The 14,849-nt window shown below is 43.0% G+C and overlaps 38 non-coding genes across 38 annotated transcripts in view; all 38 read right to left on the bottom strand.

Moving 5' to 3' along the window:
- LOC145868357 (5S ribosomal RNA) overlaps window positions 1-108 on the bottom strand; it is a 119-nt gene extending 11 nt beyond the window's left edge. The window contains exon 1 of the ribosomal RNA XR_014384353.1: window positions 1-108. This exon is cut by the window's left edge and continues 11 nt beyond it. This is a non-coding gene — a ribosomal RNA (5S ribosomal RNA).
- Window positions 109-247: 139 nt separating this feature from the next.
- Window positions 248-366, bottom strand: LOC145868737 (5S ribosomal RNA). The gene has a single exon (XR_014384733.1). It is a non-coding gene; the product is annotated as a 5S ribosomal RNA (ribosomal RNA).
- A 409-nt stretch (window positions 367-775) lies between these two features.
- On the bottom strand, window positions 776-894 carry LOC145872887 (5S ribosomal RNA). The gene has a single exon (XR_014388518.1). It is a non-coding gene; the product is annotated as a 5S ribosomal RNA (ribosomal RNA).
- Window positions 895-1,033: 139 nt separating this feature from the next.
- LOC145872886 (5S ribosomal RNA) lies at window positions 1,034-1,152 on the bottom strand. Its single transcript, XR_014388517.1, has one exon. It is a non-coding gene; the product is annotated as a 5S ribosomal RNA (ribosomal RNA).
- A 409-nt stretch (window positions 1,153-1,561) lies between these two features.
- On the bottom strand, window positions 1,562-1,680 carry LOC145868356 (5S ribosomal RNA). Its single transcript, XR_014384352.1, has one exon. It is a non-coding gene; the product is annotated as a 5S ribosomal RNA (ribosomal RNA).
- A 139-nt stretch (window positions 1,681-1,819) lies between these two features.
- Window positions 1,820-1,938, bottom strand: LOC145868736 (5S ribosomal RNA). Its single transcript, XR_014384732.1, has one exon. It is a non-coding gene; the product is annotated as a 5S ribosomal RNA (ribosomal RNA).
- A 409-nt stretch (window positions 1,939-2,347) lies between these two features.
- LOC145872885 (5S ribosomal RNA) lies at window positions 2,348-2,466 on the bottom strand. Its single transcript, XR_014388516.1, has one exon. It is a non-coding gene; the product is annotated as a 5S ribosomal RNA (ribosomal RNA).
- A 139-nt stretch (window positions 2,467-2,605) lies between these two features.
- On the bottom strand, window positions 2,606-2,724 carry LOC145872884 (5S ribosomal RNA). Its single transcript, XR_014388515.1, has one exon. It is a non-coding gene; the product is annotated as a 5S ribosomal RNA (ribosomal RNA).
- A 409-nt stretch (window positions 2,725-3,133) lies between these two features.
- On the bottom strand, window positions 3,134-3,252 carry LOC145872883 (5S ribosomal RNA). Its single transcript, XR_014388514.1, has one exon. It is a non-coding gene; the product is annotated as a 5S ribosomal RNA (ribosomal RNA).
- Window positions 3,253-3,391: 139 nt separating this feature from the next.
- On the bottom strand, window positions 3,392-3,510 carry LOC145867919 (5S ribosomal RNA). The gene has a single exon (XR_014383912.1). It is a non-coding gene; the product is annotated as a 5S ribosomal RNA (ribosomal RNA).
- Window positions 3,511-3,919: 409 nt separating this feature from the next.
- LOC145868735 (5S ribosomal RNA) lies at window positions 3,920-4,038 on the bottom strand. The gene has a single exon (XR_014384731.1). It is a non-coding gene; the product is annotated as a 5S ribosomal RNA (ribosomal RNA).
- Window positions 4,039-4,447: 409 nt separating this feature from the next.
- Window positions 4,448-4,566, bottom strand: LOC145868733 (5S ribosomal RNA). The gene has a single exon (XR_014384729.1). It is a non-coding gene; the product is annotated as a 5S ribosomal RNA (ribosomal RNA).
- Window positions 4,567-4,975: 409 nt separating this feature from the next.
- On the bottom strand, window positions 4,976-5,094 carry LOC145872882 (5S ribosomal RNA). The gene has a single exon (XR_014388513.1). It is a non-coding gene; the product is annotated as a 5S ribosomal RNA (ribosomal RNA).
- Window positions 5,095-5,233: 139 nt separating this feature from the next.
- Window positions 5,234-5,352, bottom strand: LOC145872881 (5S ribosomal RNA). Its single transcript, XR_014388512.1, has one exon. It is a non-coding gene; the product is annotated as a 5S ribosomal RNA (ribosomal RNA).
- A 409-nt stretch (window positions 5,353-5,761) lies between these two features.
- On the bottom strand, window positions 5,762-5,880 carry LOC145872879 (5S ribosomal RNA). Its single transcript, XR_014388510.1, has one exon. It is a non-coding gene; the product is annotated as a 5S ribosomal RNA (ribosomal RNA).
- A 139-nt stretch (window positions 5,881-6,019) lies between these two features.
- LOC145872878 (5S ribosomal RNA) lies at window positions 6,020-6,138 on the bottom strand. Its single transcript, XR_014388509.1, has one exon. It is a non-coding gene; the product is annotated as a 5S ribosomal RNA (ribosomal RNA).
- Window positions 6,139-6,277: 139 nt separating this feature from the next.
- On the bottom strand, window positions 6,278-6,396 carry LOC145872877 (5S ribosomal RNA). Its single transcript, XR_014388508.1, has one exon. It is a non-coding gene; the product is annotated as a 5S ribosomal RNA (ribosomal RNA).
- Window positions 6,397-6,805: 409 nt separating this feature from the next.
- On the bottom strand, window positions 6,806-6,924 carry LOC145868732 (5S ribosomal RNA). Its single transcript, XR_014384728.1, has one exon. It is a non-coding gene; the product is annotated as a 5S ribosomal RNA (ribosomal RNA).
- Window positions 6,925-7,333: 409 nt separating this feature from the next.
- Window positions 7,334-7,452, bottom strand: LOC145872876 (5S ribosomal RNA). The gene has a single exon (XR_014388507.1). It is a non-coding gene; the product is annotated as a 5S ribosomal RNA (ribosomal RNA).
- Window positions 7,453-7,591: 139 nt separating this feature from the next.
- Window positions 7,592-7,710, bottom strand: LOC145872875 (5S ribosomal RNA). The gene has a single exon (XR_014388506.1). It is a non-coding gene; the product is annotated as a 5S ribosomal RNA (ribosomal RNA).
- Window positions 7,711-8,119: 409 nt separating this feature from the next.
- On the bottom strand, window positions 8,120-8,238 carry LOC145872873 (5S ribosomal RNA). The gene has a single exon (XR_014388504.1). It is a non-coding gene; the product is annotated as a 5S ribosomal RNA (ribosomal RNA).
- A 139-nt stretch (window positions 8,239-8,377) lies between these two features.
- Window positions 8,378-8,496, bottom strand: LOC145872872 (5S ribosomal RNA). Its single transcript, XR_014388503.1, has one exon. It is a non-coding gene; the product is annotated as a 5S ribosomal RNA (ribosomal RNA).
- Window positions 8,497-8,635: 139 nt separating this feature from the next.
- On the bottom strand, window positions 8,636-8,754 carry LOC145872871 (5S ribosomal RNA). Its single transcript, XR_014388502.1, has one exon. It is a non-coding gene; the product is annotated as a 5S ribosomal RNA (ribosomal RNA).
- Window positions 8,755-9,163: 409 nt separating this feature from the next.
- LOC145872870 (5S ribosomal RNA) lies at window positions 9,164-9,282 on the bottom strand. Its single transcript, XR_014388501.1, has one exon. It is a non-coding gene; the product is annotated as a 5S ribosomal RNA (ribosomal RNA).
- Window positions 9,283-9,421: 139 nt separating this feature from the next.
- Window positions 9,422-9,540, bottom strand: LOC145872869 (5S ribosomal RNA). Its single transcript, XR_014388500.1, has one exon. It is a non-coding gene; the product is annotated as a 5S ribosomal RNA (ribosomal RNA).
- Window positions 9,541-9,949: 409 nt separating this feature from the next.
- On the bottom strand, window positions 9,950-10,068 carry LOC145875015 (5S ribosomal RNA). The gene has a single exon (XR_014390649.1). It is a non-coding gene; the product is annotated as a 5S ribosomal RNA (ribosomal RNA).
- A 139-nt stretch (window positions 10,069-10,207) lies between these two features.
- Window positions 10,208-10,326, bottom strand: LOC145872867 (5S ribosomal RNA). The gene has a single exon (XR_014388498.1). It is a non-coding gene; the product is annotated as a 5S ribosomal RNA (ribosomal RNA).
- Window positions 10,327-10,735: 409 nt separating this feature from the next.
- On the bottom strand, window positions 10,736-10,854 carry LOC145872866 (5S ribosomal RNA). The gene has a single exon (XR_014388497.1). It is a non-coding gene; the product is annotated as a 5S ribosomal RNA (ribosomal RNA).
- Window positions 10,855-10,993: 139 nt separating this feature from the next.
- LOC145872865 (5S ribosomal RNA) lies at window positions 10,994-11,112 on the bottom strand. The gene has a single exon (XR_014388496.1). It is a non-coding gene; the product is annotated as a 5S ribosomal RNA (ribosomal RNA).
- Window positions 11,113-11,251: 139 nt separating this feature from the next.
- Window positions 11,252-11,370, bottom strand: LOC145872864 (5S ribosomal RNA). Its single transcript, XR_014388495.1, has one exon. It is a non-coding gene; the product is annotated as a 5S ribosomal RNA (ribosomal RNA).
- A 409-nt stretch (window positions 11,371-11,779) lies between these two features.
- LOC145872863 (5S ribosomal RNA) lies at window positions 11,780-11,898 on the bottom strand. Its single transcript, XR_014388494.1, has one exon. It is a non-coding gene; the product is annotated as a 5S ribosomal RNA (ribosomal RNA).
- Window positions 11,899-12,037: 139 nt separating this feature from the next.
- LOC145872862 (5S ribosomal RNA) lies at window positions 12,038-12,156 on the bottom strand. The gene has a single exon (XR_014388493.1). It is a non-coding gene; the product is annotated as a 5S ribosomal RNA (ribosomal RNA).
- A 409-nt stretch (window positions 12,157-12,565) lies between these two features.
- Window positions 12,566-12,684, bottom strand: LOC145875014 (5S ribosomal RNA). Its single transcript, XR_014390648.1, has one exon. It is a non-coding gene; the product is annotated as a 5S ribosomal RNA (ribosomal RNA).
- Window positions 12,685-12,823: 139 nt separating this feature from the next.
- On the bottom strand, window positions 12,824-12,942 carry LOC145872861 (5S ribosomal RNA). The gene has a single exon (XR_014388492.1). It is a non-coding gene; the product is annotated as a 5S ribosomal RNA (ribosomal RNA).
- Window positions 12,943-13,351: 409 nt separating this feature from the next.
- Window positions 13,352-13,470, bottom strand: LOC145872860 (5S ribosomal RNA). Its single transcript, XR_014388491.1, has one exon. It is a non-coding gene; the product is annotated as a 5S ribosomal RNA (ribosomal RNA).
- Window positions 13,471-13,609: 139 nt separating this feature from the next.
- On the bottom strand, window positions 13,610-13,728 carry LOC145872859 (5S ribosomal RNA). The gene has a single exon (XR_014388490.1). It is a non-coding gene; the product is annotated as a 5S ribosomal RNA (ribosomal RNA).
- A 409-nt stretch (window positions 13,729-14,137) lies between these two features.
- LOC145872858 (5S ribosomal RNA) lies at window positions 14,138-14,256 on the bottom strand. The gene has a single exon (XR_014388489.1). It is a non-coding gene; the product is annotated as a 5S ribosomal RNA (ribosomal RNA).
- Window positions 14,257-14,395: 139 nt separating this feature from the next.
- Window positions 14,396-14,514, bottom strand: LOC145872856 (5S ribosomal RNA). Its single transcript, XR_014388487.1, has one exon. It is a non-coding gene; the product is annotated as a 5S ribosomal RNA (ribosomal RNA).
- Between the last annotated feature and the right edge of the window lie 335 nt (window positions 14,515-14,849).

Genomic DNA, 14,849 nt, shown 5'->3' with positions numbered 1-14,849 from the left:
CCTGGTATTCCCAGGCGGTCTCCCATCCAAGTAGTAACCAGGCCCGACCCTGCTTAGCTTCCGAGATCAGACGAGATCGGGCGTACCCAGGCTGGTATGGCCGTAAGCGAGAAACAATCTCTTGCTACAACATATATAGTCAAAGTGAGTCTGATAAAACAGACATTTAGTCAATTCATCATTAAATGCTTAATACAAGGCAGTGTTGCTGATGAAATAGTGCAAGAGCACACCCTCGTGGACAAAATGCTTACAGCACCTGGTATTCCCAGGCGGTCTCCCATCCAAGTACTAACCAGGCCCGACCCTGCCTAGCTTCCGAGATCAGACGAGATCGGGCGTACCCAGGCTGGTATGGCCGTAAGCGAGAAACAATCTCTTGCTACAACATATATAGTCAAAGTGAGTGTGATAAACAGACATTGCATTTTCACCAATTAGATAAGCAGCTTGAACTTTGTGTCACTGAAAAAGTAGAAGAAATTACAAACACTGTTCCCATCACTTTTTAGCACAGGTAGTTGGATAAAATACAAACTTTATTTCCTTTCATCATTTGAACAGGGCAAAGGAGCACAAAGCACACACAAGCTGCATTCAGCAACAATATTCTTGTTTGTCTTATAAATACAAGGCAGATGCTAATTGAAAACACAAGGAAATTTGATCCTATTAAAAAGGCAGGAAGCTGCATTTAGTCAATTCATCATTAAATGCTTACTACAAGGCAGTGTTGCTGATGAAATAGTGCAGGGGCACACCCTCGTGGACAAAATGCTTACAGCACCTGGTATTCCCAGGCGGTCTCCCATCCAAGTACTAACCAGGCCCGACCCTGCTTAGCTTCCGAGATCAGACGAGATCGGGCGTACCCAGGCTGGTATGGCCGTAAGCGAGAAACAATCTCTTGCTACAACATATATAGTCAAAGTGAGTCTGATAAAACAGACATTTAGTCAATTCATCATTAAATGCTTAATACAAGGCAGTGTTGCTGATGAAATAGTGCAAGAGCACACCCTCGTGGACAAAATGCTTACAGCACCTGGTATTCCCAGGCGGTCTCCCATCCAAGTACTAACCAGGCCCGACCCTGCTTAGCTTCCGAGATCAGACGAGATCGGGCGTACCCAGGCTGGTATGGCCGTAAGCGAGAAACAATCTCTTGCTACAACATATATAGTCAAAGTGAGTGTGATAAACAGACATTGCATTTTCACCAATTAGATAAGCAGCTTGAACTTTGTGTCACTGAAAAAGTAGAAGAAATTACAAACACTGTTCCCATCACTTTTTAGCACAGGTAGTTGGATAAAATACAAACTTTATTTCCTTTCATCATTTGAACAGGGCAAAGGAGCACAAAGCACACACAAGCTGCATTCAGCAACAATATTCTTGTTTGTCTTATAAATACAAGGCAGATGCTAATTGAAAACACAAGGAAATTTGATCCTATTAAAAAGGCAGGAAGCTGCATTTAGTCAATTCATCATTAAATGCTTACTACAAGGCAGTGTTGCTGATGAAATAGTGCAGGGGCACACCCTCGTGGACAAAATGCTTACAGCACCTGGTATTCCCAGGCGGTCTCCCATCCAAGTAGTAACCAGGCCCGACCCTGCTTAGCTTCCGAGATCAGACGAGATCGGGCGTACCCAGGCTGGTATGGCCGTAAGCGAGAAACAATCTCTTGCTACAACATATATAGTCAAAGTGAGTCTGATAAAACAGACATTTAGTCAATTCATCATTAAATGCTTAATACAAGGCAGTGTTGCTGATGAAATAGTGCAAGAGCACACCCTCGTGGACAAAATGCTTACAGCACCTGGTATTCCCAGGCGGTCTCCCATCCAAGTACTAACCAGGCCCGACCCTGCCTAGCTTCCGAGATCAGACGAGATCGGGCGTACCCAGGCTGGTATGGCCGTAAGCGAGAAACAATCTCTTGCTACAACATATATAGTCAAAGTGAGTGTGATAAACAGACATTGCATTTTCACCAATTAGATAAGCAGCTTGAACTTTGTGTCACTGAAAAAGTAGAAGAAATTACAAACACTGTTCCCATCACTTTTTAGCACAGGTAGTTGGATAAAATACAAACTTTATTTCCTTTCATCATTTGAACAGGGCAAAGGAGCACAAAGCACACACAAGCTGCATTCAGCAACAATATTCTTGTTTGTCTTATAAATACAAGGCAGATGCTAATTGAAAACACAAGGAAATTTGATCCTATTAAAAAGGCAGGAAGCTGCATTTAGTCAATTCATCATTAAATGCTTACTACAAGGCAGTGTTGCTGATGAAATAGTGCAGGGGCACACCCTCGTGGACAAAATGCTTACAGCACCTGGTATTCCCAGGCGGTCTCCCATCCAAGTACTAACCAGGCCCGACCCTGCTTAGCTTCCGAGATCAGACGAGATCGGGCGTACCCAGGCTGGTATGGCCGTAAGCGAGAAACAATCTCTTGCTACAACATATATAGTCAAAGTGAGTCTGATAAAACAGACATTTAGTCAATTCATCATTAAATGCTTAATACAAGGCAGTGTTGCTGATGAAATAGTGCAAGAGCACACCCTCGTGGACAAAATGCTTACAGCACCTGGTATTCCCAGGCGGTCTCCCATCCAAGTACTAACCAGGCCCGACCCTGCTTAGCTTCCGAGATCAGACGAGATCGGGCGTACCCAGGCTGGTATGGCCGTAAGCGAGAAACAATCTCTTGCTACAACATATATAGTCAAAGTGAGTGTGATAAACAGACATTGCATTTTCACCAATTAGATAAGCAGCTTGAACTTTGTGTCACTGAAAAAGTAGAAGAAATTACAAACACTGTTCCCATCACTTTTTAGCACAGGTAGTTGGATAAAATACAAACTTTATTTCCTTTCATCATTTGAACAGGGCAAAGGAGCACAAAGCACACACAAGCTGCATTCAGCAACAATATTCTTGTTTGTCTTATAAATACAAGGCAGATGCTAATTGAAAACACAAGGAAATTTGATCCTATTAAAAAGGCAGGAAGCTGCATTTAGTCAATTCATCATTAAATGCTTACTACAAGGCAGTGTTGCTGATGAAATAGTGCAGGGGCACACCCTCGTGGACAAAATGCTTACAGCACCTGGTATTCCCAGGCGGTCTCCCATCCAAGTACTAACCAGGCCCGACCCTGCTTAGCTTCCGAGATCAGACGAGATCGGGCGTACCCAGGCTGGTATGGCCGTAAGCGAGAAACAATCTCTTGCTACAACATATATAGTCAAAGTGAGTCTGATAAAACAGACATTTAGTCAATTCATCATTAAATGCTTAATACAAGGCAGTGTTGCTGATGAAATAGTGCAAGAGCACACCCTCGTGGACAAAATGCGTACAGCACCTGGTATTCCCAGGCGGTCTCCCATCCAAGTACTAACCAGGCCCGACCCTGCTTAGCTTCCGAGATCAGACGAGATCGGGCGTACCCAGGCTGGTATGGCCGTAAGCGAGAAACAATCTCTTGCTACAACATATATAGTCAAAGTGAGTGTGATAAACAGACATTGCATTTTCACCAATTAGATAAGCAGCTTGAACTTTGTGTCACTGAAAAAGTAGAAGAAATTACAAACACTGTTCCCATCACTTTTTAGCACAGGTAGTTGGATAAAATACAAACTTTATTTCCTTTCATCATTTGAACAGGGCAAAGGAGCACAAAGCACACACAAGCTGCATTCAGCAACAATATTCTTGTTTGTCTTATAAATACAAGGCAGATGCTAATTGAAAACACAAGGAAATTTGATCCTATTAAAAAGGCAGGAAGCTGCATTTAGTCAATTCATCATTAAATGCTTACTACAAGGCAGTGTTGCTGATGAAATAGTGCAGGGGCACACCCTCGTGGACAAAATGCTTACAGCACCTGGTATTCCCAGGCGGTCTCCCATCCAAGTACTAACCAGGCCCGACCCTGCCTAGCTTCCGAGATCAGACGAGATCGGGCGTACCCAGGCTGGTATGGCCGTAAGCGAGAAACAATCTCTTGCTACAACATATATAGTCAAAGTGAGTGTGATAAACAGACATTGCATTTTCACCAATTAGATAAGCAGCTTGAACTTTGTGTCACTGAAAAAGTAGAAGAAATTACAAACACTGTTCCCATCACTTTTTAGCACAGGTAGTTGGATAAAATACAAACTTTATTTCCTTTCATCATTTGAACAGGGCAAAGGAGCACAAAGCACACACAAGCTGCATTCAGCAACAATATTCTTGTTTGTCTTATAAATACAAGGCAGATGCTAATTGAAAACACAAGGAAATTTGATCCTATTAAAAAGGCAGGAAGCTGCATTTAGTCAATTCATCATTAAATGCTTACTACAAGGCAGTGTTGCTGATGAAATAGTGCAGGGGCACACCCTCGTGGACAAAATGCTTACAGCACCTGGTATTCCCAGGCGGTCTCCCATCCAAGTACTAACCAGGCCCGACCCTGCCTAGCTTCCGAGATCAGACGAGATCGGGCGTACCCAGGCTGGTATGGCCGTAAGCGAGAAACAATCTCTTGCTACAACATATATAGTCAAAGTGAGTGTGATAAACAGACATTGCATTTTCACCAATTAGATAAGCAGCTTGAACTTTGTGTCACTGAAAAAGTAGAAGAAATTACAAACACTGTTCCCATCACTTTTTAGCACAGGTAGTTGGATAAAATACAAACTTTATTTCCTTTCATCATTTGAACAGGGCAAAGGAGCACAAAGCACACACAAGCTGCATTCAGCAACAATATTCTTGTTTGTCTTATAAATACAAGGCAGATGCTAATTGAAAACACAAGGAAATTTGATCCTATTAAAAAGGCAGGAAGCTGCATTTAGTCAATTCATCATTAAATGCTTACTACAAGGCAGTGTTGCTGATGAAATAGTGCAGGGGCACACCCTCGTGGACAAAATGCTTACAGCACCTGGTATTCCCAGGCGGTCTCCCATCCAAGTACTAACCAGGCCCGACCCTGCTTAGCTTCCGAGATCAGACGAGATCGGGCGTACCCAGGCTGGTATGGCCGTAAGCGAGAAACAATCTCTTGCTACAACATATATAGTCAAAGTGAGTCTGATAAAACAGACATTTAGTCAATTCATCATTAAATGCTTAATACAAGGCAGTGTTGCTGATGAAATAGTGCAAGAGCACACCCTCGTGGACAAAATGCTTACAGCACCTGGTATTCCCAGGCGGTCTCCCATCCAAGTACTAACCAGGCCCGACCCTGCTTAGCTTCCGAGATCAGACGAGATCGGGCGTACCCAGGCTGGTATGGCCGTAAGCGAGAAACAATCTCTTGCTACAACATATATAGTCAAAGTGAGTGTGATAAACAGACATTGCATTTTCACCAATTAGATAAGCAGCTTGAACTTTGTGTCACTGAAAAAGTAGAAGAAATTACAAACACTGTTCCCATCACTTTTTAGCACAGGTAGTTGGATAAAATACAAACTTTATTTCCTTTCATCATTTGAACAGGGCAAAGGAGCACAAAGCACACACAAGCTGCATTCAGCAACAATATTCTTGTTTGTCTTATAAATACAAGGCAGATGCTAATTGAAAACACAAGGAAATTTGATCCTATTAAAAAGGCAGGAAGCTGCATTTAGTCAATTCATCATTAAATGCTTACTACAAGGCAGTGTTGCTGATGAAATAGTGCAGGGGCACACCCTCGTGGACAAAATGCTTACAGCACCTGGTATTCCCAGGCGGTCTCCCATCCAAGTACTAACCAGGCCCGACCCTGCTTAGCTTCCGAGATCAGACGAGATCGGGCGTACCCAGGCTGGTATGGCCGTAAGCGAGAAACAATCTCTTGCTACAACATATATAGTCAAAGTGAGTCTGATAAAACAGACATTTAGTCAATTCATCATTAAATGCTTAATACAAGGCAGTGTTGCTGATGAAATAGTGCAAGAGCACACCCTCGTGGACAAAATGCTTACAGCACCTGGTATTCCCAGGCGGTCTCCCATCCAAGTACTAACCAGGCCCGACCCTGCTTAGCTTCCGAGATCAGACGAGATCGGGCGTACCCAGGCTGGTATGGCCGTAAGCGAGAAACAATCTCTTGCTACAACATATATAGTCAAAGTGAGTCTGATAAAACAGACATTTAGTCAATTCATCATTAAATGCTTAATACAAGGCAGTGTTGCTGATGAAATAGTGCAAGAGCACACCCTCGTGGACAAAATGCTTACAGCACCTGGTATTCCCAGGCGGTCTCCCATCCAAGTACTAACCAGGCCCGACCCTGCTTAGCTTCCGAGATCAGACGAGATCGGGCGTACCCAGGCTGGTATGGCCGTAAGCGAGAAACAATCTCTTGCTACAACATATATAGTCAAAGTGAGTGTGATAAACAGACATTGCATTTTCACCAATTAGATAAGCAGCTTGAACTTTGTGTCACTGAAAAAGTAGAAGAAATTACAAACACTGTTCCCATCACTTTTTAGCACCGGTAGTTGGATAAAATACAAACTTTATTTCCTTTCATCATTTGAACAGGGCAAAGGAGCACAAAGCACACACAAGCTGCATTCAGCAACAATATTCTTGTTTGTCTTATAAATACAAGGCAGATGCTAATTGAAAACACAAGGAAATTTGATCCTATTAAAAAGGCAGGAAGCTGCATTTAGTCAATTCATCATTAAATGCTTACTACAAGGCAGTGTTGCTGATGAAATAGTGCAGGGGCACACCCTCGTGGACAAAATGCTTACAGCACCTGGTATTCCCAGGCGGTCTCCCATCCAAGTACTAACCAGGCCCGACCCTGCCTAGCTTCCGAGATCAGACGAGATCGGGCGTACCCAGGCTGGTATGGCCGTAAGCGAGAAACAATCTCTTGCTACAACATATATAGTCAAAGTGAGTGTGATAAACAGACATTGCATTTTCACCAATTAGATAAGCAGCTTGAACTTTGTGTCACTGAAAAAGTAGAAGAAATTACAAACACTGTTCCCATCACTTTTTAGCACAGGTAGTTGGATAAAATACAAACTTTATTTCCTTTCATCATTTGAACAGGGCAAAGGAGCACAAAGCACACACAAGCTGCATTCAGCAACAATATTCTTGTTTGTCTTATAAATACAAGGCAGATGCTAATTGAAAACACAAGGAAATTTGATCCTATTAAAAAGGCAGGAAGCTGCATTTAGTCAATTCATCATTAAATGCTTACTACAAGGCAGTGTTGCTGATGAAATAGTGCAGGGGCACACCCTCGTGGACAAAATGCTTACAGCACCTGGTATTCCCAGGCGGTCTCCCATCCAAGTACTAACCAGGCCCGACCCTGCTTAGCTTCCGAGATCAGACGAGATCGGGCGTACCCAGGCTGGTATGGCCGTAAGCGAGAAACAATCTCTTGCTACAACATATATAGTCAAAGTGAGTCTGATAAAACAGACATTTAGTCAATTCATCATTAAATGCTTAATACAAGGCAGTGTTGCTGATGAAATAGTGCAAGAGCACACCCTCGTGGACAAAATGCTTACAGCACCTGGTATTCCCAGGCGGTCTCCCATCCAAGTACTAACCAGGCCCGACCCTGCTTAGCTTCCGAGATCAGACGAGATCGGGCGTACCCAGGCTGGTATGGCCGTAAGCGAGAAACAATCTCTTGCTACAACATATATAGTCAAAGTGAGTGTGATAAACAGACATTGCATTTTCACCAATTAGATAAGCAGCTTGAACTTTGTGTCACTGAAAAAGTAGAAGAAATTACAAACACTGTTCCCATCACTTTTTAGCACAGGTAGTTGGATAAAATACAAACTTTATTTCCTTTCATCATTTGAACAGGGCAAAGGAGCACAAAGCACACACAAGCTGCATTCAGCAACAATATTCTTGTTTGTCTTATAAATACAAGGCAGATGCTAATTGAAAACACAAGGAAATTTGATCCTATTAAAAAGGCAGGAAGCTGCATTTAGTCAATTCATCATTAAATGCTTACTACAAGGCAGTGTTGCTGATGAAATAGTGCAGGGGCACACCCTCGTGGACAAAATGCTTACAGCACCTGGTATTCCCAGGCGGTCTCCCATCCAAGTACTAACCAGGCCCGACCCTGCTTAGCTTCCGAGATCAGACGAGATCGGGCGTACCCAGGCTGGTATGGCCGTAAGCGAGAAACAATCTCTTGCTACAACATATATAGTCAAAGTGAGTCTGATAAAACAGACATTTAGTCAATTCATCATTAAATGCTTAATACAAGGCAGTGTTGCTGATGAAATAGTGCAAGAGCACACCCTCGTGGACAAAATGCTTACAGCACCTGGTATTCCCAGGCGGTCTCCCATCCAAGTACTAACCAGGCCCGACCCTGCTTAGCTTCCGAGATCAGACGAGATCGGGCGTACCCAGGCTGGTATGGCCGTAAGCGAGAAACAATCTCTTGCTACAACATATATAGTCAAAGTGAGTCTGATAAAACAGACATTTAGTCAATTCATCATTAAATGCTTAATACAAGGCAGTGTTGCTGATGAAATAGTGCAAGAGCACACCCTCGTGGACAAAATGCTTACAGCACCTGGTATTCCCAGGCGGTCTCCCATCCAAGTACTAACCAGGCCCGACCCTGCTTAGCTTCCGAGATCAGACGAGATCGGGCGTACCCAGGCTGGTATGGCCGTAAGCGAGAAACAATCTCTTGCTACAACATATATAGTCAAAGTGAGTGTGATAAACAGACATTGCATTTTCACCAATTAGATAAGCAGCTTGAACTTTGTGTCACTGAAAAAGTAGAAGAAATTACAAACACTGTTCCCATCACTTTTTAGCACAGGTAGTTGGATAAAATACAAACTTTATTTCCTTTCATCATTTGAACAGGGCAAAAGAGCACAAAGCACACACAAGCTGCATTCAGCAACAATATTCTTGTTTGTCTTATAAATACAAGGCAGATGCTAATTGAAAACACAAGGAAATTTGATCCTATTAAAAAGGCAGGAAGCTGCATTTAGTCAATTCATCATTAAATGCTTACTACAAGGCAGTGTTGCTGATGAAATAGTGCAGGGGCACACCCTCGTGGACAAAATGCTTACAGCACCTGGTATTCCCAGGCGGTCTCCCATCCAAGTACTAACCAGGCCCGACCCTGCTTAGCTTCCGAGATCAGACGAGATCGGGCGTACCCAGGCTGGTATGGCCGTAAGCGAGAAACAATCTCTTGCTACAACATATATAGTCAAAGTGAGTCTGATAAAACAGACATTTAGTCAATTCATCATTAAATGCTTAATACAAGGCAGTGTTGCTGATGAAATAGTGCAAGAGCACACCCTCGTGGACAAAATGCTTACAGCACCTGGTATTCCCAGGCGGTCTCCCATCCAAGTACTAACCAGGCCCGACCCTGCTTAGCTTCCGAGATCAGACGAGATCGGGCGTACCCAGGCTGGTATGGCCGTAAGCGAGAAACAATCTCTTGCTACAACATATATAGTCAAAGTGAGTGTGATAAACAGACATTGCATTTTCACCAATTAGATAAGCAGCTTGAACTTTGTGTCACTGAAAAAGTAGAAGAAATTACAAACACTGTTCCCATCACTTTTTAGCACAGGTAGTTGGATAAAATACAAACTTTATTTCCTTTCATCATTTGAACAGGGCAAAGGAGCACAAAGCACACACAAGCTGCATTCAGCAACAATATTCTTGTTTGTCTTATAAATACAAGGCAGATGCTAATTGAAAACACAAGGAAATTTGATCCTATTAAAAAGGCAGGAAGCTGCATTTAGTCAATTCATCATTAAATGCTTACTACAAGGCAGTGTTGCTGATGAAATAGTGCAGGGGCACACCCTCGTGGACAAAATGCTTACAGCACCTGGTATTCCCAGGCGGTCTCCCATCCAAGTACTAACCAGGCCCGACCCTGCTTAGCTTCCGAGATCAGACGAGATCGGGCGTACCCAGGCTGGTATGGCCATAAGCGAGAAACAATCTCTTGCTACAACATATATAGTCAAAGTGAGTCTGATAAAACAGACATTTAGTCAATTCATCATTAAATGCTTAATACAAGGCAGTGTTGCTGATGAAATAGTGCAAGAGCACACCCTCGTGGACAAAATGCTTACAGCACCTGGTATTCCCAGGCGGTCTCCCATCCAAGTACTAACCAGGCCCGACCCTGCTTAGCTTCCGAGATCAGACGAGATCGGGCGTACCCAGGCTGGTATGGCCGTAAGCGAGAAACAATCTCTTGCTACAACATATATAGTCAAAGTGAGTGTGATAAACAGACATTGCATTTTCACCAATTAGATAAGCAGCTTGAACTTTGTGTCACTGAAAAAGTAGAAGAAATTACAAACACTGTTCCCATCACTTTTTAGCACAGGTAGTTGGATAAAATACAAACTTTATTTCCTTTCATCATTTGAACAGGGCAAAGGAGCACAAAGCACACACAAGCTGCATTCAGCAACAATATTCTTGTTTGTCTTATAAATACAAGGCAGATGCTAATTGAAAACACAAGGAAATTTGATCCTATTAAAAAGGCAGGAAGCTGCATTTAGTCAATTCATCATTAAATGCTTACTACAAGGCAGTGTTGCTGATGAAATAGTGCAGGGGCACACCCTCGTGGACAAAATGCTTACAGCACCTGGTATTCCCAGGCGGTCTCCCATCCAAGTACTAACCAGGCCCGACCCTGCTTAGCTTCCGAGATCAGACGAGATCGGGCGTACCCAGGCTGGTATGGCCGTAAGCGAGAAACAATCTCTTGCTACAACATATATAGTCAAAGTGAGTCTGATAAAACAGACATTTAGTCAATTCATCATTAAATGCTTAATACAAGGCAGTGTTGCTGATGAAATAGTGCAAGAGCACACCCTCGTGGACAAAATGCTTACAGCACCTGGTATTCCCAGGCGGTCTCCCATCCAAGTACTAACCAGGCCCGACCCTGCTTAGCTTCCGAGATCAGACGAGATCGGGCGTACCCAGGCTGGTATGGCCGTAAGCGAGAAACAATCTCTTGCTACAACATATATAGTCAAAGTGAGTCTGATAAAACAGACATTTAGTCAATTCATCATTAAATGCTTAATACAAGGCAGTGTTGCTGATGAAATAGTGCAAGAGCACACCCTCGTGGACAAAATGCTTACAGCACCTGGTATTCCCAGGCGGTCTCCCATCCAAGTACTAACCAGGCCCGACCCTGCTTAGCTTCCGAGATCAGACGAGATCGGGCGTACCCAGGCTGGTATGGCCGTAAGCGAGAAACAATCTCTTGCTACAACATATATAGTCAAAGTGAGTGTGATAAACAGACATTGCATTTTCACCAATTAGATAAGCAGCTTGAACTTTGTGTCACTGAAAAAGTAGAAGAAATTACAAACACTGTTCCCATCACTTTTTAGCACAGGTAGTTGGATAAAATACAAACTTTATTTCCTTTCATCATTTGAACAGGGCAAAAGAGCACAAAGCACACACAAGCTGCATTCAGCAACAATATTCTTGTTTGTCTTATAAATACAAGGCAGATGCTAATTGAAAACACAAGGAAATTTGATCCTATTAAAAAGGCAGGAAGCTGCATTTAGTCAATTCATCATTAAATGCTTACTACAAGGCAGTGTTGCTGATGAAATAGTGCAGGGGCACACCCTCGTGGACAAAATGCTTACAGCACCTGGTATTCCCAGGCGGTCTCCCATCCAAGTACTAACCAGGCCCGACCCTGCTTAGCTTCCGAGATCAGACGAGATCGGGCGTACCCAGGCTGGTATGGCCGTAAGCGAGAAACAATCTCTTGCTACAACATATATAGTCAAAGTGAGTCTGATAAAACAGACATTTAGTCAATTCATCATTAAATGCTTAATACAAGGCAGTGTTGCTGATGAAATAGTGCAAGAGCACACCCTCGTGGACAAAATGCTTACAGCACCTGGTATTCCCAGGCGGTCTCCCATCCAAGTACTAACCAGGCCCGACCCTGCTTAGCTTCCGAGATCAGACGAGATCGGGCGTACCCAGGCTGGTATGGCCGTAAGCGAGAAACAATCTCTTGCTACAACATATATAGTCAAAGTGAGTGTGATAAACAGACATTGCATTTTCACCAATTAGATAAGCAGCTTGAACTTTGTGTCACTGAAAAAGTAGAAGAAATTACAAACACTGTTCCCATCACTTTTTAGCACAGGTAGTTGGATAAAATACAAACTTTATTTCCTTTCATCATTTGAACAGGGCAAAGGAGCACAAAGCACACACAAGCTGCATTCAGCAACAATATTCTTGTTTGTCTTATAAATACAAGGCAGATGCTAATTGAAAACACAAGGAAATTTGATCCTATTAAAAAGGCAGGAAGCTGCATTTAGTCAATTCATCATTAAATGCTTACTACAAGGCAGTGTTGCTGATGAAATAGTGCAGGGGCACACCCTCGTGGACAAAATGCTTACAGCACCTGGTATTCCCAGGCGGTCTCCCATCCAAGTACTAACCAGGCCCGACCCTGCTTAGCTTCCGAGATCAGACGAGATCGGGCGTACCCAGGCTGGTATGGCCATAAGCGAGAAACAATCTCTTGCTACAACATATATAGTCAAAGTGAGTCTGATAAAACAGACATTTAGTCAATTCATCATTAAATGCTTAATACAAGGCAGTGTTGCTGATGAAATAGTGCAAGAGCACACCCTCGTGGACAAAATGCTTACAGCACCTGGTATTCCCAGGCGGTCTCCCATCCAAGTACTAACCAGGCCCGACCCTGCTTAGCTTCCGAGATCAGACGAGATCGGGCGTACCCAGGCTGGTATGGCCGTAAGCGAGAAACAATCTCTTGCTACAACATATATAGTCAAAGTGAGTGTGATAAACAGACATTGCATTTTCACCAATTAGATAAGCAGCTTGAACTTTGTGTCACTGAAAAAGTAGAAGAAATTACAAACACTGTTCCCATCACTTTTTAGCACAGGTAGTTGGATAAAATACAAACTTTATTTCCTTTCATCATTTGAACAGGGCAAAGGAGCACAAAGCACACACAAGCTGCATTCAGCAACAATATTCTTGTTTGTCTTATAAATACAAGGCAGATGCTAATTGAAAACACAAGGAAATTTGATCCTATTAAAAAGGCAGGAAGCTGCATTTAGTCAATTCATCATTAAATGCTTACTACAAGGCAGTGTTGCTGATGAAATAGTGCAGGGGCACACCCTCGTGGACAAAATGCTTACAGCACCTGGTATTCCCAGGCGGTCTCCCATCCAAGTACTAACCAGGCCCGACCCTGCTTAGCTTCCGAGATCAGACGAGATCGGGCGTACCCAGGCTGGTATGGCCGTAAGCGAGAAACAATCTCTTGCTACAACATATATAGTCAAAGTGAGTCTGATAAAACAGACATTTAGTCAATTCATCATTAAATGCTTAATACAAGGCAGTGTTGCTGATGAAATAGTGCAAGAGCACACCCTCGTGGACAAAATGCTTACAGCACCTGGTATTCCCAGGCGGTCTCCCATCCAAGTACTAACCAGGCCCGACCCTGCTTAGCTTCCGAGATCAGACGAGATCGGGCGTACCCAGGCTGGTATGGCCGTAAGCGAGAAACAATCTCTTGCTACAACATATATAGTCAAAGTGAGTGTGATAAACAGACATTGCATTTTCACCAATTAGATAAGCAGCTTGAACTTTGTGTCACTGAAAAAGTAGAAGAAATTACAAACACTGTTCCCATCACTTTTTAGCACAGGTAGTTGGATAAAATACAAACTTTATTTCCTTTCATCATTTGAACAGGGCAAAGGAGCACAAAGCACACACAAGCTGCATTCAGCAACAATATTCTTGTTTGTCTTATAAATACAAGGCAGATGCTAATTGAAAACACAAGGAAATTTGATCCTATTAAAAAGGCAGGAAGCTGCATTTAGTCAATTCATCATTAAATGCTTACTACAAGGCAGTGTTGCTGATGAAATAGTGCAGGGGCACACCCTCGTGGACAAAATGCTTACAGCACCTGGTATTCCCAGGCGGTCTCCCATCCAAGTACTAACCAGGCCCGACCCTGCTTAGCTTCCGAGATCAGACGAGATCGGGCGTACCCAGGCTGGTATGGCCGTAAGCGAGAAACAATCTCTTGCTACAACATATATAGTCAAAGTGAGTCTGATAAAACAGACATTTAGTCAATTCATCATTAAATGCTTAATACAAGGCAGTGTTGCTGATGAAATAGTGCAAGAGCACACCCTCGTGGACAAAATGCTTACAGCACCTGGTATTCCCAGGCGGTCTCCCATCCAAGTACTAACCAGGCCCGACCCTGCTTAGCTTCCGAGATCAGACGAGATCGGGCGTACCCAGGCTGGTATGGCCGTAAGCGAGAAACAATCTCTTGCTACAACATATATAGTCAAAGTGAGTGTGATAAACAGACATTGCATTTTCACCAATTAGATAAGCAGCTTGAACTTTGTGTCACTGAAAAAGTAGAAGAAATTACAAACACTGTTCCCATCACTTTTTAGCACAGGTAGTTGGATAAAATACAAACTTTATTTCCTTTCATCATTTGAACAGGGCAAAGGAGCACAAAGCACACACAAGCTGCATTCAGCAACAATATTCTTGTTTGTCTTATAAATACAAGGCAGATGCTAATTGAAAACACAAGGAAATTTGATCCTATTAAAAAGGCAGGAAGCTGCATTTAGTCA

The sequence above is a fragment of the Salmo salar genome, unplaced genomic scaffold (assembly GCF_965601325.2).
Source record: "Salmo salar unplaced genomic scaffold, fSalSal1 ptg000293l, whole genome shotgun sequence".
NCBI lineage: Eukaryota > Metazoa > Chordata > Actinopteri > Salmoniformes > Salmonidae > Salmo > Salmo salar.
The sequence above is the reverse complement of the archived record's forward strand: the minus strand, read 5'-3'. Positions and strand labels throughout refer to the sequence as shown.